This window comes from Triticum dicoccoides, chromosome 3B (assembly GCF_002162155.2).
Source record: "Triticum dicoccoides isolate Atlit2015 ecotype Zavitan chromosome 3B, WEW_v2.0, whole genome shotgun sequence".
Taxonomy (NCBI): domain Eukaryota; kingdom Viridiplantae; phylum Streptophyta; class Magnoliopsida; order Poales; family Poaceae; genus Triticum; species Triticum dicoccoides.
Window position 1 is genome coordinate 716233100 of NC_041385.1, and position 26019 is coordinate 716259118.

The following is a 26019-nucleotide window of genomic DNA, read 5'->3' on the forward strand; positions in this document are numbered from 1 at the left end:
TTCTCAAATTTGCACCACCGGTTTATATGACCCGGTCAGTAAGGGTGATAACCCCGATGTTTTGGATACCTGATAATTTCAAAGGTACAATGATGCTTATGGATCGGTGACTCATCAATCAATATTGAGCCGGGTTACAGGAATCATACTTAAAAGTTGTAAGCCTCAGAAAAAATCTCAAGTAAAACAAGGGGGTGTCCAAAAACAACTTAAATCGAAAGAGAAGTAAAAAATGGCAAGGCTACTGATTCGAATACGATCAGTGAACCGTTCTAGAGGGGTTTAAGCTAGGATTGGAATACGATCATGTAGCCCCCAATGGCTTTGGCATTGCGCCGATCAATAGGGTATCGACATCTGTGTTCTCTTTGGTTTGAATATGACCTATGTTTGAATAGGAAGCCCCCTAATGACCTTGACAGTTTTTTAATGACTCTGATTCGAATACGATCAAAGTCGGTTCCCAAAGGGGTTAAGCTATGATTCGAATACGATCAAGAAGCCCCCAAGTGAGCTTGGCGGTGTGCCAATCAAAAGGGTACTAACAGCTATGTTCTCTTCGGTTCGAATACGACCTATGTTTGAACAGGAAGCCCCCTAGTGAACATAATTTTTAACGGCTAGATTCGAATACGATCGTAAGTCGGATCAAATGGGTTAAGCCGGATCAAACGTGATCAGCCCCCAAGTGATCATGTGAAGGAATAATGACAATGATAATGAAAAATTTACCTTGATGTGAGGGAAATAAGGACAGAGGTCCTGCTTTATTACTTATCATAATATATACATTGGCAAAAATATGTACATCAGGGGAGCCTATGGCTCAGGTGTAGTAGGGCCGAAGATGAGCAATATTCCACGGCCTCCGGGTCTCCTCCTCCGACTTACGTGAGTCTTTGTGCTCTCGAACATCGATAAGGTAATATGACCCGTTGTTCAAGTTCTTGCTAACCACAAAGGGTCCTTCCCAAGGTGGTGATAACTTGTGTGCATCAGTTTGATCCTGGATGAGCCGGAGCACCAAATCACCTTCCTGAAAGGTTCTGGACTTAACACGGCGGCTGTGATATCGGCGCAAGTCTTGCTGGTAAATCACCGAGCGAGCTGCTGCCAAGTCTCTCTGCTCATCTAACAGGTCGAGATCATTCTGACGCGCCTGTTCATTGTCTGCTTCAACATAAGCCGCCACACTAGGCGAGTCATGAGGGATGTCAGAAGGGAGAACCGCCTCGGCTCCATAGACCATGAAGAAAGGTGTATAACCCGTAGATCTATTAGGAGTAGTGTTGATGCTCCATAATACAGAGGGTAACTCCTCAACCCAACACCCCGGCGTCCACTGCAGTGGGACCAAAAGCCGGGGCTTGATGCCTTTCAAGATCTCCTGATTGGCTCTCTCGGCTTGACCATTGGATTGAGGGTGAGCCACTGATGAAACATCAAGCCGGATATGCTCACGTTGACAGAATTCCTCCATGGCGCCTTTAGACAGATTAGTGCCATTGTCTGTTATGATGTTGTGTGGAAAGCCAAAGTGAAATATCACCTTCTTCATAAATTGAACTGTTGTGGCTGCATCACACTTACTGACAGGCTCTGCCTCAACCCACTTTGTGAACTTATCAACCGCCACCAAGAGGTGGGTCTTTTTATCTTTGGACCTTTTGAAAGGCCCAACCATATCAAGCCCCCAGACTACAAACGGCCAAGTAGTTGGAATCATCCTCAATTCTTGAGCCGGTACATGAGCCCGTCTTGAGAACTTCTCACAACCGTCACTTTTACTGACCAGATCCTCCGCATCATGATGAGCCTGATCCTCCGGGTTGACGGCGGTGGTTAACAGGGTGGTCAGCTTGTCTGTGAGATCCATCAACACTTGAGTCGGCGAGCGCACTGGGCCTCCTACCTCGGCTGCTGCTGACCCGGAGGTTATGGCTGCTGCAGCTGTGGAATCTTGGACAGGTTGTGTGCCGGCCATGAAGATCCCAACCCTGCTCGGCGGCTCAAGACAGTCCAGAATACTGCTGCCATCGGAACAGCCCCCAAGCCCGCCATCCTGCAATTGATACAACGAATTCGTCTCACCTGTGGACGACTCACCATCAGAGTAGATGGCCGTCTCGCCACCAGAGGCAGATCCTTCAGAAGGTCCTCCGTGGACGCATCCCACGAAGGCACGATTCACAGCCGGCGGAGCCCGGGCGGGTCTTGCACGCCGAGCCGTCTCGCCGAGGTCGGTGTAGATGTCCGGCTCAGGGCCCGGCTCACCAATCTTGCCGATGAAGACGTGGATTCCGCCGAAGGGGACCCGGTACCCGTACTCAATTGAGCCGGCGTCGGGGCCCAGCCTACATCGTCGATGTAGAGCTTGCCGCGATGACTCTTGGTCATCCGGACTATAGCATATCCCTTGAGCCCTTCGAAGCTGCCCTTCAAGAACTCAAATCCACCATGCGCTGGCCCCATGGTGGGCGCCAACTGTCGTGGAATTGTCACGTTATATGTCCTAAGGAACGGACTTCATCGTGGAGCCATTGCAACTAGGAAGCTTGAAGGGGTTAATCGGGACAAGAGACACGAGGTTTATACTGGTTTGGCCCCTTATGGTGAAGGTAAAAGCCTACGATCCAGTTTTGAGTGGGATTGCTTATGTCTCGATCACCAGGGAGCAAATCGCTTGACCTAGCTCTCGAGTTGTTGTTACTTGCCCTAAACCGCCGTTGGGTCATCCCTTTATATACAGAGGTCGATGCCCAGCGGCTCTACAGAGTCCCGGCCGGCTTATAAACAGTATCCGGCTCAGTCTCTTAATCTTTCTTGCCTACAATACAAGTCACACTTATATGGCAGTTTATCACTACGGGCCTTAAGTTGCCTCTGGGCCTTGGGCCCTTACTAAGCCGCCGTCTTCAACCTTGAGTGTTGGGCTTCAAGAATGCTTATAGGTATAACCCGGCCCCTCCTGGCAGGTCATACCTAATAGTTATATCCCCAACAACCATGGTCTTATGTTCATATATACACCACTTCTCTAGAAGCATAAGGTGCATATGCTTTGCAAACTTTATCTTTGATCCAGAATTTATTCAATAATAAGTGGACTACATGATACATAATGAAAAAAGTATACAAATTGGATTTGTATTAAGAAGTATTTTTCGGTGACATCAAATTTATCTAGGAAAACCATAGACTGGTTGTTCATCAAAAGCAAATATTAGAGACATGTGTGCCTTATATTTCAAAAGAGATGGAGTATAATTTGCATACCTTCAATTTTGAGGAGGGCTCCTCAACTGTCATAGTCTACTAGGTCTCTTTGTAGCCCTAGGCCTCGTCCCCTTTATAAGGCGAGGTCAGACTAGTTCATAGGCAACCTTAACTCATAGTAGGTTCACCCTAATACGTCATAAACGTATCTAGAATTTTTAATTGTTGTGTGTTGTTATTATATAAATTTTATATAGTTTTGTCACCAATTATTATTATTATTGCTATTAACTAACCTATTAACCAGTGTCCAGTGTTAGTTACCATTTTCTGCTTGTTTTTTGGACTTTCAGCAAAATCCATTTTGCAGGGCTAAAAACGCGGGGGAGGGGGGAATGCAAAAAAAAATCGCATTATGAAGCTTCCACGGAGTATCTAAGCCAACTAGGGGGACCCTTGTGGGCCCCACGCAACCAAGCCATGTGGCCAGGGGTGACTGAGTGGGCCCCACATGAGGCCTCTCTATCGCCTCTTTTTTCTGCCGCCTTTATATACTCCCCAAACCCTAAAAATATTATCAAGGAATTTTTTCCTTGTCACACACCTCTGTTTCATCGCGATTCAGTCTGGAAGCAATTTTCTATACTCTAACGGAGTGGGGTTCAACCAGGTGGACATCTACATCCCCGTGTTGCCACCATGATCGTCTGTGAGTAGTCCCTTTGGCCTATGCCATAACAATAGCTAGACGGCAATCTCTTCCATGTTCTTCAATACAATGATCACATGAGCTGCCCTACATGATTGTGTTCCATCTGATGTAATATTTATTGGTGTGTTTGTTGAGGTGGCTTGATGATTAGATCTATATATGATTATGTTTGGATTCTTTTGAGTTCTTTGCTGCATAATTTATAGACACATATGCTCTTCAATCTATTAGTTTTGCACTGGCCATGTTTATACAAATGATCAAAAAAGAGCTATATATGTTAGTTGGGTTTAACCTTGCAAATAATCTACCGCGGTAAAGTAAAGTGAAAAAGGCTCGCATCGTGCGACTACCACTAAGGATAAAAAGTTAGTTGTGTAGTTGTCCTTCGAACATGGGGCGAAGACAATATACTATCGCCATCGCAACATCATACTTATTGCAATACTCTATTTTACTTAGTACTCTCAAATGCACCCTATATAGCGATCTTGAGGTGGAGTATTAACTATAGATACAGTTGGATAAGGTTTATGGATATTTGAACATGGTACCTATACGCAATTATGCCATGTATGTGTGGGGGTACGCCATATTTACTCTAGCGCCAAATAAAATTTCATACCATACAACCAAAGAACATACTACTAGAGATAGGTCACATGTACAGATTATACCGCTAGATGCGCAGTCACTATGGAGGAAGTAGAGTTGGTGCCGTGTGTAACCAATCAGAGTCGCCTCCTCCTCGCTTAGTCGATCTCCCGCAAACGGTTACTCGCGGATCCCCCGAATAGTTCATCCAAACACTATAGATGTGATGCCTCCATGGTATCCACATGTACGGGGAGTAGCGTCAGGCAGCGGGCTGCTAGGTTTGGTCGCACGGCATATGGGCATGGGGAGTGATGGCGATGACCGTGGTGGGAGGAAAAAGATCAACGCTAAAAGGTGCACCCATTCCCCTTTATATAGACCTCCAAGGCGGGCTCAACACCCGAGACCTACTAGGAGTCCACACTCACTTTCCACTTGGATCCAATCGAGATGGGTTGCCGCCCCTTAAGTGTGTGACCCTATAGGTTCGTGTACACATGGACACGACCCGAGTCGATAGGTGGTAGTGCCTCCTAGCGAAATGTGGCAACTCCCATGCATGCATAAATTCATTTGATGAACCTCGACAATGTGTCATGCGCAACATTTCTTTTGCCTCATGATATATGTTGTCGAGCTCAAGGCGAGTACTTGTCACCCTTATGGTATCTCGACCTCTCTTCTCGAAACCGTGATACAGATTTCTGAAACGGGTTAACTCTTAACCCAAGTCGACTATGCTTCTGAATTTGATCACTAGAGAGGGCCCAGAGAATATCTCTTTGTATCGAAGGGGTAAATCCCATCTTGTTCAACCATGTTTCATGACATGTCTCATGACTCACCCGAAAGCTATCTTTAGAGAATCTCCAATTGAAATTGGAGATGTAAAACAGGAGAGGTAAAGATTTACATCTCCAAAAGGTGCATTTTACATCTCCATAAAAGAGGTAACTCCCACAGATGATGTACATTGGAGATGTAAAAGAGCAACTCCAATTGATGATGCAAATGAAGATGTAAAAAGAGACGGGAGGAGCACAAGCGGCCGAGCAATGAGAGCCAGGAGGAATGCCGGCAGACCGAGCCGCGGCGGCAGGTGAGCCGACGGCCGAGCGACAAGAGTCGTTAGGTCGATATGCGGCGGCAGGAGCTCAAATGGCTGACAACACGGCTGTGAATCGAGCCATGGACTGGTCACGGAGGGGCGGTGGCTGTGTGGCGTGAGAAGGTCAAGTCTGGCGGTGGAAAAGCGGATGTGGCATAGCGGTAGGTGTGCGGCTCGAATCTGGCGGCAGCGGCGCGGCGGCGGAGCAGTAGCGGAACCAGCAGCGAGGGCGGTGGAGCGGCTGGATCTGGCAGCGGGGTGGTGGCGGCTGATACGTCTCCGTCGTATCTATAATTTTTTATTGTTTCATGCCAATATTATACAACTTTCACATATTTTTGGCAACTTTTTAGATGACTTATTGGACTAACCTATTGATCTAGTGCCAGTTCCTGTTTGTTGCATGTTTTTTGTTTCATAGAAAATCCATTTCAAATGAAGCCCAAACACAATAAAAATTTACACAGAATTATCTTGGAATATATGTGATTTTCAGAACTTAGAATCAACGCAAACTAGGGGCCACAGTGACCACAACCCACCAGGGCACGTCGGGCACCCCCTGGCGCGCCCAGGTGTCTTATGCCCTCCTCGAAAGTCCGTTGGGGCCCTTCTTCTGGCGCAAGAAAGATAATTTATGGAAAAAAGTTGTGTAAAATTTTCAGCACAATCGGAGTTACGGATCTCGGAATTTAAGAAACTGTGAAGGGTCAGATCTGGGGAACGCGAAACAGAAGAGAACAGAGAGGGAGATCCAATCTCGGAGGGGCTCCCGCCCCTCCACCGCCATGGAGGCCATGGACCAGAGGGGGAACTCTCCTCCTATCTAGGGGGAGGCCAAGGAAGAAGAAGGAGGGGGCTCTCTCCCCCTCTCTCTCGGTGGCGCCAGAGTGCCGCTGGGGCAAGGATCGTGACGACTATCTACATCAACAATCTTTCTACCGTCAACACCAACTCTCTCCCCCTCTATGCAGCGGTGTAACCTCCCTTCTCCTCACTGTAGTCTCTACTTAAATATGGTGCTCAACTCCATATATTATTTCCCAATGATATTTGGCTATCCTATGATGTTTGAGTAGATCCGTTTTGTCCTATGGGTTAATCGTGATCTTGGTTGGTATGAGTGTATATTTTATTTATGGTGATGTCCTACGGTGCCCTCCATCTCGTGCAAATGTGAGGGGCCCCGACTGTAGGGTGTTGCAATATGTTCATGGTTTACTTATTGTCGGTGTTGTGGGGGCGACAACAGCCTAAACGCAGATAAGTGGGTTATGGCGTATGGGAGTAAAGAGGACTTGATACATAATGTTATGGTTGGGTTTCACGACCTTAATGATCTTTAATAGTTGCGGATGCTTGCTAGGGGTCCAATCATAAGTGCATATGATCCAAGGAGAGAAAGTATGTTAGCTCATGCCTCTCCCTCATATAAAATTGCAAGAATGATTACCGCTACTTGTTATCGATTGCCTAGGGACAAATGACTTTCTTGTTGACAAAAGCTATACACTTTTATTACCTTGCAATTTATTCTTAGTTTTATTCTTGCAAAGTACTAGTAGTTTTATTCTTGCAAAATAGTTTTCATACTTGTTCTCGGTAAAGCAAACATCAAGTGTGCGTAGAGTTGTATCGGTGGTCGATAGAACTTGAGGGAATATTTGTTCTACCTTTAGCTCCTCGTTGGGTTCAACACTCTTATTTACCGAAGAAGGCTACAAACGATACCTTATACTTGTCGGTTATCAAGACCTTTTTCTGGCGCCGTTGCTGGGGAGCAATAGCGTGGGGTGAATATTCTCATGTGTGCTTCTTTATTTTATCACTAAGTAGATTTTATTTTCTGTTCTAAGTTGTTCTCTATCTTTAGTTATGGATATGGAACAGGAAACACCAAAAAAATAGTTGTACTTGCTACTCATGGAGATGGGGAACCTCCTAAAACCCTCGATGCTTGTTATGTGAAAGATATTATGCACTACTTTGATAATCCTGAGAAAACCCCATTCAACTATACAATGGGAGTAACGTTGGATCAACGTGAATACTTTAGGTATTATCGCTTGACTCATAAAGGGAAATTGTTAGGGGATCAAATTCATATGTTGCATTGGTATGCTCGGGAGCTATGCTTGAGATATGATTATATTTGTTGCTATAGGATGAAGGCTCCACACCTTCCCTTTTCATGATAATGAAACCTTAGCTTCTTATGCTAATGGTATATATGATTTCTTATGATGTGGAACAAATAGAAGAATTTGTTGCTTTTAAGGGTGCTTATGAAATTGAATCTTTGTTTTTAAAGTATGAAGCTTTTGATGATGATGTTTATAGACAAAATTTTGCCATCCTTAAATATTGCTATAAAATTATAAATACAATTCTGATATTGATATATTTATTGAGAAAGTCTCCGCTGTCCAAGAAGAGACTAATATTTTGCAGGAGTCTATGGAAGAAGAAATTGATGAAACTGTGAGCTCATTGGATTAAAAAGATGAGGAGGAGAGCGAAGAACAAAAGGAGGAAGAGCGGATTAGCTACCCATGCCCACCTTCTAATGAGAGTAACTCTTCAACTCATATATTATTTAATTCCCCTTCATACTTTCCAGAGGATGAATGCTATGATAATTGCTATGACCCCTTTGATTCTTTTGAAATATCCCTTTTTGATGAACTTGATGCTTGCTATGCTTGTGGCCAAGATGCCAATATGAATTATGCTTATGGAGATGAACTTGCTATAGTGTTCCTTATGTTAAGAATGAATTTTTTGCTATTGCACCCACACATGATAGTCCTATTATGTTTTTGAATTCTCCAAACTACACTATATTGGAGAAGTTTGTACTTATTAAGGATTACGTTGATGGGTTGCCTTTTATATTTCACATGATAATTTTGATGAGTATAATATGCATGTGCTTGCTGCTCCTACTTGCAATTATTATGAGAGAGGAATTGCATCTCTGCCTCTCTATGTTTCCAACACGATAGAATTGCAAGAAATTGCTTATGCTATGTATTGGCCTTTACTTGATGTGCATGAATTGTTCTTTTATGACATGCCGATGCATAGGAAGAGAGTTAGACTTCGTCATTGCATGATACATGTTGCTTTGTGCACACTACAAAATGCCAAATCATTGTTAATTAAAATTGGCTTTGATATACCTTGGGATCCAGGTGGATTCATTACTTGAGAACTTTATGCCTAGCTTAATGGCTTTAAAGAAAGCGCTGCCAGGGAGACAACTCAAAAGTTTTAGAGAGTCATTTACTTATGTTGAGTGCTTTTATATAGTTTAAAAACAAAACAGAAATATAGAGGGGAACCTAAAAACTTTTCAAAAAGGAAAGTGAAAGTGGGAGAGACGAGCATTGTTGAAGCGGGGGAGCTCCTTGAACTTTGTTCATGCCCATGGAAACTTTGTGAATCTTAATTACATAAATTTTTCAACAAAAATAATTACCCCCTTGTGCAAATCCATTGTATTATATCATACACCAAGATTTGCCTTTAAGATGATTAGATTGCTTGTTGGTATGTACGGTGCAGAAACGGAAACTTTGACTGTAGCGCGTGAATTTTTATTTTTACTGGAATGTTAAAAGCTTCTGAAACTTTTTGCACAGTCTTGCTATACAAAATGTTTATTTTGTTCAATTTTTTTAGAATTTTTGATTCATTGTTTTGCTTGTTTTGATGAAACTATCGATTTTTATCAGTGTTATAAGCCATGGAAAAGTTATATTACAATAGCTAAAAAGCAAAAACAAAGTATGAATTGGTTTGCAACAATACTTAAAGTAGTGATTTGCTTTATTATGCTAACGTATCTCACGAGGTTTCTATTGAGTTTTGTGTGGACGAAGTGATCAAAGATCGAGGAATTCTTGATATGAGGAGAAGGAGGAGAGGCAAGAGCTCAAGCTTGGGGATTCCCAAGGCCCCCCAAGTAAATATTCAAGGAGACTCAAGCGTCTAAGCTTGGGGATGCCCCGGAAGGCATCCCATCTTTCTTCAACAAGTATTGGTATGTTTTCGTCTTCATTTCATTCATGTGATATGTGTAAATGTTGGAGCGTTATTTGCATTTAGTTTTCACTTTTATTTCATGCACCATGCTGGTATGAGATAGTCCATGGTTGATTTATGGAATGCTCATTTCACTTCACTTATATCTTTTGAGTATGGCTTTATAAAATGCTTCATGTGCTTCACTTATATCTTTGAAGTTTGGATTGCCTGTTTCTCTTCACATAGAAAACTGTTATTTTTAGAATGCTCTTTTTCTTCACTTATATTTATTATAGCATGGTATTTTGTAGAAAGAATTAAACTCTCTTGCTTCACTTATACTCCATTTATTTAGAGAGTCAGCAAGATTGGTCATTTGCATCATTAGTCACAAAATCCTACATGAAACTTATGGATCACCGAATGTGATATGTTTGATTCCTTGCAATAGTTTTGCGATATAGAGATGATAATATATGGGAGGTACTAGTAAATGGTTGTGGTTAGTAAGAATATTGGTGTTAAGGTTTGTGATTCCCGAGCATGCACGTATAGTCTCTCGTTATGCTACGAAGTTGGATCATGATTTATTATTGATTGTCTTCCTTATGAGTGGCGGTCGGCGACAAGCGATGGTCTTTTCCTACCAATCTATCCTCCTAGGGGCATGCGTAGTAGTACTTTGCTTTAAGGGCTAATAAACTTTTGCAATAAGTATATGAGTTCTTTATGACTAATGTGAGTCCATGGACTATACACTCTTATCTTTCCGCAATTTGCTAGCCTCTACGGTACCGTGCATTGCCCTTTCTCACCTCGAGAGTCGGTGCAAACTTCGCCGGTGTATCCAAACCCCATGATATGATACGCTCTATCACATGTAAGCCTTATTATATCTTCCTCAAAACAGCCACCATACCTATCTATTATGGCATTTCCATAGCCATTCCGAGATATATTGCCATGCAACTTCCACCGCTTCTATTTTCATGACTTGAGCATTCATTGTCATATTGCTTTGCATTATCGTAAGATAGCTAGCATGATATTTCCATGGATTGTCCGTTTTTTGATATCGTTGTTATGCTAGATCATTGCAAAATCCTGGTACACTGCCAGAGGCATTCATATAGAGTCATATTTTGTTATAGGTATCGAGTTGTAATTCTTATTTCTTTTGAGTTATAAGTAAATAGAAGTGTGATCATCATCATCATTCATTATTAGAGCATGTCCCATTGAGGAAAGGTTGATGGAGACTATGATTCCCCCCCCCCCAAGTCGGGATGAGACTTCGGACAATGAGAGAAAAAAGGAAAAAAAGGAAAAAAAGAAAAAGGAAAAAAAGAATTAGAAAAAAAGAGAGAAGGGGCATTGTTACTATCCTTTACCACACTTGTGCTTCAAAGTAGCACCTTGTTTTTCATATAGAGAGTCTCCTATTTAGTCACTTTCATATACTAGTGGGAACTATTCATTATAGAACTTGGCTTGTATATTTGGATGATGGGTGAAAGATCATGGATGTCGCCTAGAGGGGGGGGGGTGAATAGACGCTTTAAAATAATTACGATTTAGGCTTGAACAAATGTGGAATAAACCTAGCGGTTAATTTGTCAAGCACAAAACCTACAACAACTAGGCTCACCTATGTGCACCAACAACTTATGCTAAGCAAGATAAACAACTAAGTGATAGCAAGATATATGATAAGAAACAATATGGCTATCGCAAAGTAAAGTGCATAAGTAAAGGGCTCGGGTAAGAGATAACCGAGGCACGCGGAGATGCCGATGTATCCCCAAGTTCACACCCTTGCGGATGCTAATCTCTGTTTGGAGCGGTGTGGAGGCACAATGCTCCCCAAGAAGGCACTAGGGCCACCGTAATCTCCTCACGCCCTCGCACAATGCAAGATGCCGTGATTCCACTAAGGTACCCTTGAGGGCGGTCACCGAACCCGTACAAATGGCAACCCTTGGGGGCGGTCACTGAACCCGTACACTTTGACAACCCTTGGGGGTGGTCACTGTTACCCGTCAAATTGCTCGGGGCGATCTCCACAACCTAATTGGAGACCCCGACGCTTGCCCGGAGCTTTACACCACAATGATTGAGCTCTGAACAACACCAACCGTCTAGGGTGCCAAGGCACCCAAGAGGAACAAGCTCTCGGGTGCCACAACACCCAAGAGTAATATGCTTCTCAAACTTCACTTCCACGTATCACCGTGGAGAACTCAAACCGATGCACCAAATGCAATGGCAAGGGCACGGAGTGCCCAAGTCCTTCTCTCCCAAATCCCACCAAAGCAACTAATGCTAGGGAGGAAAATGAGAGGAAGAACAAAAGAAGAACACGAAGAACTCCAAGATCTAGATCCAAGGGGTTCCCCTCACTTAGAGGAGGAAGTGATTGGTGGAAACGTGGATCTAGATCTCCTCTCTCTTTTCCCTCAAGAACTAGCAAGAACCATTGGAGGGATTGAGAGTTAGCAAGCTCGAAGAAGGTCAACAATGGGGAAAGAACACGAGCTCAAGAGATAAGGACCATTGGGGAAGAAGATCCCCTTTTATAGGTGAGGAAAAAAATCCAACCGTTATCCTCACAGCCCGCACAGAGCGGTACTACCGCTCGTCCTCACGGTACTACCGCTAGGGATCGCGGTACTACTGCTTGCAAGCAGTACTAAAAAAATACATCCGTGCCTACCACCACGGGACTTGGGATGAGTTTTTGGTCCAGAGCGGTACTACCGCTACTAGTAGACAGCCTGTGCGTTGCCACGGGCTTTGTAAAATTTATACTGGTTGCATATCGAATTTAATATGGACAAAAAAGATAGCCAATAACACAAAAAAATGATTTAAAATCCCCTTCACTTGCAATGTATTTCGATAAAAAATCGACCGTATAATAGAAAGACTTATCATATCTGATTCACAAAATAAAGAAGGGGCTACAAAAACATTGAACTCTTTATTGTGCTCTGCATTACAAATGATAATAACACTTGAATGCCTTTATTATTTATGCTTAAGATATCATCTCACAAAAGCAAGTGTATTGTTATTATCCATTAATTGAAGACAAACACATGGAGTATTTTGTTCCCTTTAAACAAATGTTCGAACAAGTTACAACCAGAAACTCAATTCCATAAAAAAAAGAACTTGATCGCAATATGCAAAAGACTATATTCTAGAACATGCAATTAACCATTTAGGTACTACTGCAACAAAACACATCTTCTAGAACATGTTACTATCTTGGGAGAGGTAAATACATCAATCTTTGATAACATTTATTGTTAAAAAATTGTGTATACATTTATTTGTATTTTTATAATATTGTGATAAATCCATTGATGATTTTCTTCTAGTTTGTTTGAGCGGTGTAACGCCTGATTTGGTGTATCGGTTCAAAAGTAACTCACATAAGACTCAAAAGGAAATGTGTGTTGTAGTGTGAACTCTGACATAAACCGACCGAAGGGAAAGCCTAATTCGGTATACACAGTCGGATTGAGGAGAAAACAAGTCTATAAGATTAGTCCTATCAATTGTTCATTATTCTATTAGCAACTAAAATAGAGAGATGAATAGATATATAGAGAAACAATACCTAATCAGATCCCCCAAACATCGTGAGGCAATATAAAATGTCTGAAAAAATATAGTTCTCTGAAATATTGCAAGGGAGCCCCAAGACATTGACATTCTAAATTGCTTAGAGCTTAAATGCTTAATACAATCATGCTTCTCCATTTTGAGCCAATCCACCTAACGTGGACTACTTCATTAATACATGCAATCATTCTAGATAGCCTGCAAAACAAGAGGTAAAAGTCAGTAAATATTGTACAAATAAATTTTTTAGTTGGACTGAAAGGCTGAAATTAAAAATCAACAAATATATGCAGGGTTATTTCATACTGCTAGTTTATTGGGCAGCATTAATCTCCTTGTCGGCATATAATGTATAATCCAAAATCATATTACCAATTTTGGGGCAACTTTATACTACTTGCGAATATAAAGAATATGATTAACTAACAAATATTGGATTGTAGCAGATGTGAAAAAAATACTTCTATGCTTCAACGAATCATATGGTGTGAGTATCGTCTGAAAGCTTTTAGGATAAATATAAGGATAGAAGGCTGTTTTGTTCAAGGAAACAGAATGACTCTCCTTACACCAAGTCTAAGTTCATCATCATTCATCATTGTTACATGTATAAAACGGGGAAATACACAATGAATAAGAGGAATAAGGATAAAGAGCTGTTAACTTCATCGCACTGGAGCAGCCACACACTTGTACCCGGCACTACTGCGTGTCAATGCAGATTAGAGAGATATATAGTTTAGGATCTAGAGATGGAAGAAGATACCTGGGCCGACACTGCTCTCGTTGATTCAAAAATCCCTAGGACCATCCTCCAGCAGCGGCCCCACTCATCCTCTTCAAGGCTGCCTACCGCCTCGCGCTACTCCTTTTCTCGCTTATCTCCACTGGCGCTCACCTTTCCGCTGGTGCCATCCGTCATGCCCTTCGTCTGACAACAAAAATAATTTGTTGTGAATATATATTGCCAATTAGGCATGAACAATCATTGCAAACTCAAAATTCGATTACTGTAAAAGAAGGAGCTCGATATCCACAGCCTCGTGCCCATGTCCTCTCCCCACCATGGCCTCATGCCACCCCGCCATGGTCCCGCCCCACAACCAACTTCGTCGGTATCACAGAGATCGATGTCATTGCTGGCGTCCATCCTCGGCGACGACGACCTGGCATGGCTCTAGGCCAAGGCGGTTGCCGAGGCAAAGAATCTCTGCCTGGCCGCCTAGAAGGGCATGCAGCTGGCGGCCAAGCTGCCGTCCAAGCACACTCCACCTGTGGTCTTCCTGCAGGTCGTATTGTGGCTGAAGATACTAAAGATACCAAAGATAAACGCAGAAACTTTAAAAAGATCATCTCAACAAGGTATGCAAGTAATTTCTTTTGGGTGTTTGAATTGCCACATCTTGGGTTTTGTTTTCAGTCCATTATATATTCTAGGGAAAAACTTCATCTCATTTCATAGACCAAATAATATTTAACTACAGGACCAGATTCGCGTAAACTAATTTGCAAGGTTTATTCGATTTTGTGCATGACAAGGGGCAAGTAGAATTTTTTCTGTATGCACTTAGCAAGATTAAAGTAAGAGGCACAAAGTGAATCAAGTGTCTTAACAAGCAATTTAAAAGTGGAAGTAGATAAACAACTTACTAATCCACATAGAAGTGTGTTGAGTATTGAAATTTGATTTGCCGCATTGCAATGGTCCGCTATGGTCCTGCAGTAATATGTGTATGACAGCAAAAGGATCTTCAAATTAGTATGTACACTAACTTATCCATTATAATTCGATATAGTATATGAGATAACTTGAACATCTCTAGAAACCAGTGTGGAAAAAATATAACAGCCAAATCGCACGTGTGGATTTTCATATGCACATTCCCAGACGCTACAAACTTGATCAGAGCCGAGAGCAAGGAAATGCATATCACAGTTTCAATGACCGCTAGGAGAACCCTCTCCACATCTGCGTGTTGAGAGACTTGAGATATTAATTTTGCAGGCACTCCACACAAGCACATGCATGTTATGTTAGCAGAGTAGAAGAGCCATCATCTTAAGTTAGGGTATACATTATCATTTTGGGTATGATCAAATGGAAATACCTGCTCATGTCGTCCTTTGATCCACTCATCCAAATCATCCTACAAAGCTCATGCATAATGGTTTAAGAAATAAAGTATATATGCTCAAAGGACGAGATTGATAGCTAACAAATAGTTGATGCTTACAATTAGCTTGTGGTCTCCTCCTCCAACATGTGTTTCCTGTTTGAGTGTTGTGAAAGGTCAGGAGGTCTAGGCAGGTCAAGGCGATGGCCACCTTCAACTTTGGCAATGCAAACCCCCTCTCGATGGCCCTCTCCACAACATCATCCATCCGCGTGTTGAGAGACTTGAGCTATTAATTTTGGAGGCACTCCACACAAGCACATGCATGTTATGTTAGCAGAGTAGAAGAGCCATCATCTTAAGTTAGTGTATACATTATCATTTTGGGTATGATCAAATGGAAATACCTGCTCATGTCGTCCTCTGATCCACTCATCCAAATCATCCTAAAAAGCTCATGCATAATGGTTTAGGAAATAAAGTATATATGCTCAAAGGACAAGATTGATAGCTAACAAATAGTTGATGCTTACAAGTAGCTTGTGGTCTCCTCCTCCAACATGTGTTTCCTGTTTGAGCGTTGTTAAAGGTCAAGAGGTCCAGGCGGGTCAAGGCAATGGCCACCTTCGACTTTGGCAATGCGAACCCCCTCTCGGTGGCCCTCTCCACAACATCATCCAACATATTGACATTTAGCTGACTGAAAGGAACTATAGCAAGGAAAGGGGAAATGTATCATCAGATAATTGTTTGGGCCAAATAGCAGAATCTTACTTGATTCATCAAATTACACTGCTAGGTGCTTGCAGAAGAAACAATGGCACTAGGAAAGATAGCACGAGGAAAGATTCGTGTATGCATGTGCCTTTAGCAAGCAATAGCAAAAGGCAAAAGAATAATAATAAATAAATGCTCAAATAATAATCTTTGATAGGACGCGCCCTTGGCGCGCCGCCTTCGCGGAAGCTCGGCCACCCCCCTTCCAAGGTATTTTTTTTTACTAAGCAATGTGCTTTGACTGACATTTTCAATAGATCAAAGCAGCAGAAATGCAACTTTATCTAGAAGAGAATCACATTGTAGACATTAACAGGTGCAAATGCAAAAGGCAAGTAGTATTATGATCTACAAATCATGTCAAAACAATATCGGTTCCAATTGAAGCAAGCTATTATGAACTCGATGGCTAACCATCAAGCATCGGTAAGGCACCCACCTTCTAGTAAGGCAAAACAATGAAGCAACACGTATGCAGCAGCTACCAAGTAACAACCCATCGAGGCCCCGTCTTGAATTCGAACACCGGCATGGCTGGCAGTGCCGCCTTGTCGAGCCCCCCTCAGCTGGTCCTCTTCCTTGTCATCTCTGTCACGGCGCCAGATCCATCCTGCATGGCGCCCAGGCACACCGCCGTAAATGTCACCACGAGCTCTAGCATCCCGCCGGAGTTGCAGCACTCGCACCCTCCATCCGTTGATGTCACTACTGCCGACAACCTGATGTCGTTGTTCGCTTACCAAACAAGGAATGGAAAACGAAATATTAAGCAAATTATTTCATGATTAATTCCAATGCATTGCACGAACAAACATCTGTATAAACAAAGTGGAAAGCAACGGCAAATTATGAGCTTAATAAGTGGCCAGGCACCATGATACTTATTTTGAAAGCAACGACAATAAGATTCTAAATAATGTGCACCCACACAAACAACACACTGCTCATTTCTGAAAAGAAAGCACTACTCACTGTTGGAAAATGACTACCACAAAATTGACAGTGCAGCCGGAGTAGAGACAATAAGGCAATGCTGGAAGGAAAAAAATATTGATCATTGGTAACACGGTTGGTCAAAAGACTGCAATTTAGAGCAGTAGCAAAGCTTAGCTGTAGCCCAAAACAGCAGATCCATACTGATACGGCTGCCCAACATGCAGCAACAGTACCATCAGGCACTCATCTCCCGAGTCCTAATAGCTTTAGAATTGTGGTGTCCGCTATGATAATAAACACAACAAAATACTCATGAGTTGTTGTTTCTCAGATTCTGGAAAAGCGGGTGTGGTGTCCGCTATGATAATAAACACAACAGAATACTCATGAGTTGTTGTTTCTCAGATTCTGGAAAAGCGGGCACAAACTTGCAAGATATCTCGAGAAGAGTCGCTCCCATCATTTTTGCTGCATCATTACCTTTGCTAGAATCACCATCAATAGATAGGCAGACCTGAAAGGTTTTATGATTGTCAAGATTATCACCCAACAAGTAGATTGGTGTAAATGGAAGAATATCAAAAGAACATCAGTGTGGGAACATGGAAGACATAGATCTACAATGTCGCTTGTTCATATTTCTTGATAACAATAGTATTACGCTATTCAATTAAACAAAGAGAAAAAGAACATGCTCTAGATAGTATAACGCTAGCAGCAAGCTATACCCGGCTGGATCTAAGCAATCACACTGGATCGATGGACTAATGATGCATTTATGCTCTCAACCTGTCTGACAAATAATCAGACATTATAATGTACAATACACAGATGGCCATACTTTTTTGTGGAAGTATTAGCATACAAAAGCTAGAGTAAAAGACACATACGCTGCATTGAAGAAACTATATTCTGGAGATATGTATGCATCATTGTTCATATCATTAAATCAAGTCCAAATGATAAGCCAGACTGACCCTGTAAAGTGTTTACATACCATGACCAGACCCCCGACCACTTCTTTGATGTTCTGAATTTCTAAGCCAACATTTTCACCCACTGCTCTTCTGGTGACCAAGCAAAAGAGTTCAGGACATGTTAGTATAATTGACACTTATTGGCAGCAAGTGAATAATCAAATACATGGTGTAGCTGGTAAATGAACCCTAGATTTTGTATTGGATAATTCAGTAGCATTGAGAAAAATGAAAGCATTGGATACTACATGATCCTAAATAGTATCTGCAACCTGCAACATCTACAACTATTAATAGTTATCTAATACATCTTGGAATTCATTGAATATGAAGCGATGGAAAAGGATAAAACAAAGCCAGACCTTCATTGAATTGTTAGGAATTATGGCGCAGACTCAGACTGAAGCTTTCTAACAGAAGTAACAAATCTCAACGAATGGCAAGCTGCGCTGAACCAATCAAAAAGTGTTTTCCTTAACTTTCAATGCCCAAGAAACAATACATGTATATATATGACACTCGCACGAAAGCAAAACTTTCAATCTTGAATTAGGATCAATCCTTGTTGGCCATGAGGATATCACTCAACTTTGAGCTATGTCTGACCCTCCTTGAGTGACATTCCATAGAAATTCCCATACACCTTTGGTCATTTAAACGAGACAGATAATAACACAAACCTCCAAAGAACCAGTGAAACTCCCTTGAGAATAGAGAAACAGGAAGCATGAGAGGCAAAACGAGAGGGAGAGGGCTCAAAGAGAGGATCTTCTCATTGTCACATCAACGACATCCGCTCGAGCCACATCTCGCCAGAATCAGCCAAACGTACACCAATAAAGAAGAAACGATCAACAACATATGTGAAAAGGTCCAACGCCTTGCAAAATTTTGGTAGCTACTTCAGTAGTGAACTATATGTTCTGGTTTCAGAGATAAATGCTAACTTCAGTTCCATGGGATGACTCTCAATGCCAAGTTCGGTACTCGCATGGAATTGAAGTCGGAATATACAATATTGTCCAATGGTTGTCCAAAATGCTAGTTCCGGTTCCATGACATACAACACAAATGATACAAGTAAAGCAGGGTTTGAGACAAAATACAGTAATCAAACATAGAAATGCACGGCCTAGAAATATGTAGAAGCATTCATGAAACAAGTAGTACTAAGGCTGGCAGTCTGGCACTATATCATAACCTCACTGAAATCCAATGAAGCAGTACCAAACTTTTGCTTACGGACTTCCAATGAAGCACTTTATTCCAAAATCCCAATATAGGAACTTTTTATAAGATAATAGAATTCTTTTGACAACCAAGCAGCCTCTTCTGTATGCTAACTACGGGTATCAGCAAATCAATACTCATTCCACAAAAGATAAATTGTATACCTCCTTAGAAAAGCACCATATTCAAATATTTACCCAACAAATTTCTAAAACATGCAGGTTGTGACTTGGAAGTAATGCCTGCAAATTCACTTTATCAAGAATCACAAGAGGAGCAGCAAGTCAAGAAACTGTCCTGTACTCTGCAATACCAAGAGGACAGTTAGAAGGTGTGCATTATCTTCACCAGATTATCACTGATGTGAAGATACTCATATGGAGATTAAAAAGAAAATGCATACCCATCCCGATTTCAAGGGTTCGTTCCTCCATGTCGACATTGCCATTTGCAATGACCATGTTTCTGAAATATAAAAGCCTGACATACCAACATCAACAGAGTAGGCTAAGCTAACATAATACATTTCAAATCAAATAAATCCCTAGATGTACACTTGCTTCCGACGATCCCTGCAAATAGAAGGAACACAAATGAGAGATGGAGATACATAAATAGCAAGATCAGGACGAGATTAATGCATCATTATCTTGGGAGCTTGGAGGGAGAGAGGCTGACGGACCAGATCTAGGACTCCACAGGTGCGATAGTAGAAGATGCGCTGTCGTAGTGCGAGGTCGTGAGCAGCGGTTCTTCCTCCTCGACCCCGGCTGCGCACACAACCCAGTTGCTGCCGCACTGATAGGGACAATCTAATCCGTCCTCTGCCACGTCATCGTCTTCTGCGCCGCTACTCCTAAACTGGTGATCAAGACTTATCAGGATAACATGATTAATTGAGCACCTAAGTATGACAATATGGTTGTTAGAGATTCAACAAGAGTAAACATATATGGTCTATGTTCTGGAGATAATCGTGTCAGGCAGATAAAACTTGTAGTTAAGTATTATTTTTTATGCATCAGTAAATTACAGGGTTAATATAAGCATTTGATATGGCAAGAAACAATCGTGAACAAGGCTATAAATGTATTGATCGAAGAACCATGTTTATAGATTTCTGAATGAAAGCCGTGGTGATAGAGTGCTTTATAGACGGATTTAGTTCTGCTGCTATCATCTTTAGCTTTGAAGCATATTTAGTAAGTGAATGAAAAGTAAATGAACGTTAAAAATGATCTTTGTAAATTGTAGTTTGAGGCAAGCATATGAAAAGAAAGAAACCTATTTGAATCAAGCTGAAACAAATGTATCTTTTAAGAAGAAGTTGTTTTTGGTTGACATGACAAGATCCACGATATGCACATATATTTTTATTTTGCAACAAAACCAACGCACCATGTAAAGAACTCAGGTAGACACTTTACAAAAAGAGAAGACATGCAGAACTCATTTCATCCCCTTTGTGCGGCAGACATGAATAAAAAATTTAAAATCTTGAACTATGACAGGCATAATGGCTACAGCTAAGCATCATCCATATAATTAATCATGAAGGCAAAATCTAAAACAATGACTAAAGTAGTAGATTACTATAATCCATGGTAAAGGCATTCATGTTAATCAGACAGTAGGTGAAACTAACCCTTAACCTGCAAATAACAAATTCAATGTGGCAATCGATGAGCTAGTGCATGAAAAGCTTTTATAAACTTTTTGATAGAAGCTTCGATGAGAATAGAGTTTGAAGTCCTGTACCAGATGGTTCACGCTGCCGTTTAGTGCAACCGGCGGGCCGTAGCGTGTTGCTGGCGCCGGTCACCAGGGCATTGCAAAGAACACCAATTCAGGATGTGTCCTCTGCAGCTTTCCACCGTTGCCTACCAAGTTAAAGTAAAGAAAGAGAATATTGTGAAACTTTCTAGCCTCGCATTTCCCTCGTAAATCATCATTCTAAGATGAGTGCCAGGTATCAGAAGAGCCAAACATCAATGAGAACAAATCAACAACTATTATAAATCCTTTCAAAATTCCCAAATCACGAACCACATGCCCCAAAACAACCAATCTCCAGTTCTCCACCAAAATCTCTCAGCACATCAAAATTATAAAATCACGTTACCTACATGTTAGGTTACACCTCAGCTTACCATGACAGTATCTTGAACAGGAGATACAGTTTCATATCAACCGATCTTGGCTTCCCTGAACATTGAATTTGCAGCTCTAACTTCTGCAAAGGAATTCAGAGTAGCCTTGTTCATTTTCTGTAAAAGTTTGCCAAGCTACAATCCATTAATTCAATCGGATTTGCACCAATTTATTTGATAGATGACACTATAACAAACACTTTTTTACAAATTATAAAAAATAAAGTTATTTATTTTGTTTTCAAATTTCATATTCCTTTTTAACTTTACTTACTTAGTCACACTTACACTGAATTTTGTTAGTGCACAATAGGGCACTGAACAGTTATGCACAAACTGAAAAAGAGCAAAGCATATACAGTTCTCTCATCAACTGGGTGCCCCAGAATAAGATAAAAAAATGTCATTTTAAAAAAGAAACTGAAATGTTCTGTAACGAGTAGTTACACTAACAATAACGGAGCACAAAAGCATAACTGAATAAATTTAGGAACACCTTAAACTTGTTCCTCCTTTTTTAGGTCTATTTACTCAAATCAGATTTGCACTGAGTTTTAAGTACTATACAACAAACATTTCTCCACAAATTAGAATTTTCAACTTTATTGTTCAGTAACACAGAATTGCACTCAATGCACAACAGGATAAACGATAACAATGCCCTGATATTTTCAATTCTACGCAGAGGAGAACTTTGTAAATACTTCTTCATACATATAATTTGTAGGATAATACTCATTTACTACAGTTTATACTGGAAAGTAAAACAGAAATTGAACAAATATTCAAGAGGAAACAGTTGTGGAACCTAAAGTTAATTCACTGAAAAAGTATGATGTGATGTTGTACACTAACTGATTTCTCTGTTCATCTCCTTGCTTGTACATACTACATAGTATATATTCATAAATTAGATGGAGGAAAAGAAACCGTATACATAATATTGGAAGCCGAAAACAAAATCTACATAATTTCCCATTTATGTACTCTCTTCGCCTTCATCCATGCCACCGCGCTACTGTAAGTTAATTATGATTTAGCTAGCACTAACTCTTGTAGAGAATGGTAATTAACTTATTTAGCTCATTCTTATGTAGTGCAATCTGCCATAACCAACAACGTCAAAACGGAGGATATAACCTTTTAGTAGCAGGAGAACTTGTAGTGCGCCTTTTTCTCCGATATGCATCGTACAGTGCACTTCTCCTAGGCATCATATATATACAGGAAAAAGTAAGATACAAATTAAATGAAATACAGAACAGAGTACAGAAAAATATAGGAATGTCTGAATGTCCATTGCCCGCACCAGCAACTATTGAATATCTGAATCAAAATCAAGAAATTAAACTCATGGGAAAAAATGTAGATCAAGTACAAAGATTGAAGCGGGGATCATAAGGAGACAAACTGAAAAGAACGGCAAGGTGCCATTATGCAGTTTCTGAGAAGAATACAAATGACCAGATTTCGACAATACATAAGTACCTGAAGTCAAAAGGATATAATTTGTATGAAGATAAGTCTAAGATGTAGCTAAATTTGGTATGTGCTTATAACTGTGATGATACACAGAATCTCTGATTTATAAGGATGTTAGCTAATAATAGAATAAGAGAAACATTATAAACTGAGTACAGAAAGTTTATAAACAGAACCTTATAAACTACTCCCTCGTCCCATAACATAAGGATGTTAGCTAATAATAAGAATAAGAGATAAAAAAAATTCTATTGTAACAGTTTAGCTCAATCCAAAATTGTTTGATTGTTCATTACTCTTGAAGGGGAGCCTTGGCGCAGTGGTAAAGCTGCTACCTTGTGACCATGAGGTCACGGGTTCAAGTCCTGGAAACAGCCTCTTACAGAAATGTAGGGAAAGGCTGCGTACTATAGACCCAAAGTGGTCAGACCCTTCCCCGACCCTGCGCAAGCGGGAGCTACATGCACCGGCTGCCCTTTTTGTTCATTACTCTTGAAGGACAAATTTTCTATTCAAATCAACATAAATTCCTCACTGTATCAAAAAAAGTAAGAAATGCTTTTTTGGGAAAACCTAAACTTATTTGATTTAACCAACTGGAAAAAAGAAGAGGTAAGAGGAAGACAACATACACAAATGAAAAGTTCCAGACAAACGGTTGAATGACCGAGCAGCCATTGAAGAAGATCCCAAGTTCGGATTCAAAACAAAGAAAGCAGGTTCAGCAGCCACTGAACAAGACCCCAAATTCAGGACAGGAGAAGCACGCAACAAACTGACCGCCAAACCAGAGGATTGGCCAGCTGAAACAAAACAATAAATACACATCATGATTAGTATTTATATATGTATAAAAAACAAAAGGAGGGAATGAAAATAAATGCTCACCAGATGAGACAACAGGTCACTTTCCTTGACGAATCTCTCGACGACGCTCCCGCGCTCCACTGGAAAGGATGACATCATCGGGAGTAGACCATCTAATAATAATAAAAAGGATGCAATCAGCCAAGGCCTTTAATCAAACACAATTAGCCAAGGGCTTAGTGAGAGGAGAACACAGTGGGCTTAATCAAAAGAGAACATAGGAGCCCAAAAAACAAGACGCAAATACATTCAGCCAAGGCTTCTAATCATACACAATTGGCCAAAGGCCTAATCAACTGCTACCGCTTGGTGCGGCTGCTACTCGCCTCCTCCCGTCGGTGAAGACGACAAGGCCGGCGGCCACGCACGAAGAAGTGCGGGAGGAGGGGGATGATTCAGGGCCGTGACGGGAGGAGAGAGGAGGTAAATCGGAAACGAGATTGGGAGGGGCTGTGCGCTGTGGCGGCGGTGCAGTGGGGCTGGGAACCCTAGAGCTGGGGGAGAGGAAACGAGAGAGATGGGGGGACGATGCGTGCGTGGGCTGCCTTCCTGGTAGCGTGCCGATGTAAATCCTTGTGCCCGAGGGAGTTTTGTAATGCGGCGGGGGAAGGGGTCGTTGGCACGCAGGGCAGCGGCCGCGGTGGGACGTGGGGGCGGCGGCCGTGGCTGGATCTGGGCGCGATGGCCACGGCTGGAGCTGAGGCGGCGGCCGCGGCGGGAGGTGGCGGGGGCGGCCACGACGGGAGGTGGAGGTCGCGGTGCGGAGACGGGTTAGCGTTTGAGGGAGGAAGATGGGGGAGGGGATCGGCGGCGGCTGCGAGGGCGAGGGCAACGGCGAGGGGATCTGGTGTGGTGTCGCTCGAGGGCACCTGGAGGCTTCGCCCGCTCGCTCGCTCGTTCGCACGTTGCCAGTCCAACACGGGTTTTTTTTCGCTTAGAGGGTACTGAGTAAGCAGAGGTGGGAGGATGACGAAAATAAAACGGAGGTGGGAGGATGACGAAAATAAACCAGCGAAAATAAACCACGCGAACTATTCACCAAATGCTCCATTAGGAGTAGAGATAGAAGCCGCGGTAGTACCGCTCTGGAGCGGTAGTAAAAAATTACATCCGCTCCAATTCGTGGTAGTACCGCTGCAACCTTTTCAGAACACCAAAACTGCCACAACTTCTGCAAACGGACTCCGAGTTCAACGAAATCAAGTTTGTTGGAAAGCTAGCGACAAGGCCTAACACAATCTTGATAGAAACAACAATAAGAATCAAATTAGAAAAGGCCCAAAAGAAAATGGTGAGAACCCTTCCTCGAATAGGACCGGTAAAACCTCCAACACCGAAAACGCAATAGAAGAAGCATGTGAACTCCGTTTTCGATGAACTCGAGCTTGTCAAGAAGATGAACACAAGCTCTAAAATCTAAAAAAAATACAAATAAGAATCAAGAAAGATGATGCAAGCATACAATGGTTTGAGCTCTTGACGAACGATACGATCAAGCTAGTCACTCGAGAGCCCCCCTTGATAGTACGGCTATCGATCCTATAACCCGGTCTCCAAACTATCACCATGAGACCGGTAAAATATAAAACCTATCAAGGGCAAACCTTCGCCTTGCACGAAGTCCACTTGAGCTAGATGACGATGATGATCTTGACTCCTTCAAGTTGGACCACCTTTCTTGATAGCGCTCGCTCGACGAAGACTAGTTGATTGCTCCCCCATACTCCACTATGGGTGAGCCACTCTTGAGCACATCTTCACAAGTCGATTGACACCAAAATAGACAGCAAGCTTCAAGCACTTGATCTCTTCATGATGCTCCACTTGAACTTGCACATGACAATCTTGATGACGATCACCACTTGATGTCATCCTCTCCATGGGTTGAGTGATATCTTCCTCTTGGCACAAGCCCATGAACACGTACCCACATAGAACTCTCACATAGACCATGGGTTAGTACACAAAGCACAATGGACAATGCTTACCATACCATGGGATCACTTGATCCCTCTCGGTACATCTTCTACGCTTTGTGAGTTGATCAACTTGATTCACTCTTGACTTAATCTTGATCAATCTTGAAACTTTCCAACTCTCTTCATTTGAATGATGTCTTGAAGGTAAACATGAATGATCACACAATCTTCTTCTTCAAGATATGCTTGCAATAAGCTCAACACTTGCATGACCA

At 41.8% G+C, this 26019-nt stretch overlaps 1 long non-coding RNA gene across 28 annotated transcripts; it reads right to left on the reverse strand.

The window, feature by feature from the left end:
• Positions 1–13324: 13324 nt before the first annotated feature.
• LOC119278065 lies at positions 13325–24763 on the reverse strand. Of its 28 annotated transcripts, none has more exons than XR_005137498.1 (17): positions 23847–24687; positions 23591–23761; positions 22617–22682; positions 22414–22494; positions 21477–21559; positions 21085–21206; positions 20009–20187; positions 19730–19898; positions 18117–19630; positions 16623–17633; positions 15940–16116; positions 15527–15852; positions 15401–15439; positions 14943–15009; positions 14304–14575; positions 14059–14223; positions 13325–13490 (listed from the first exon to the last, which is right to left on the reverse strand). It is a non-coding gene; the product is annotated as an uncharacterized LOC119278065 (long non-coding RNA). The 28 variants fall into 28 exon arrangements; XR_005137492.1 differs by lacking the exon at positions 22414–22494 and having other exon boundaries at positions 16623–17216; positions 17321–17403; positions 17548–17633; positions 22617–23761; XR_005137491.1 differs by lacking the exon at positions 22414–22494 and having other exon boundaries at positions 16623–16902; positions 17156–17216; positions 17321–17633; positions 22617–23761; positions 23847–24686.
• Between the last annotated feature and the right edge of the window lie 1256 nt (positions 24764–26019).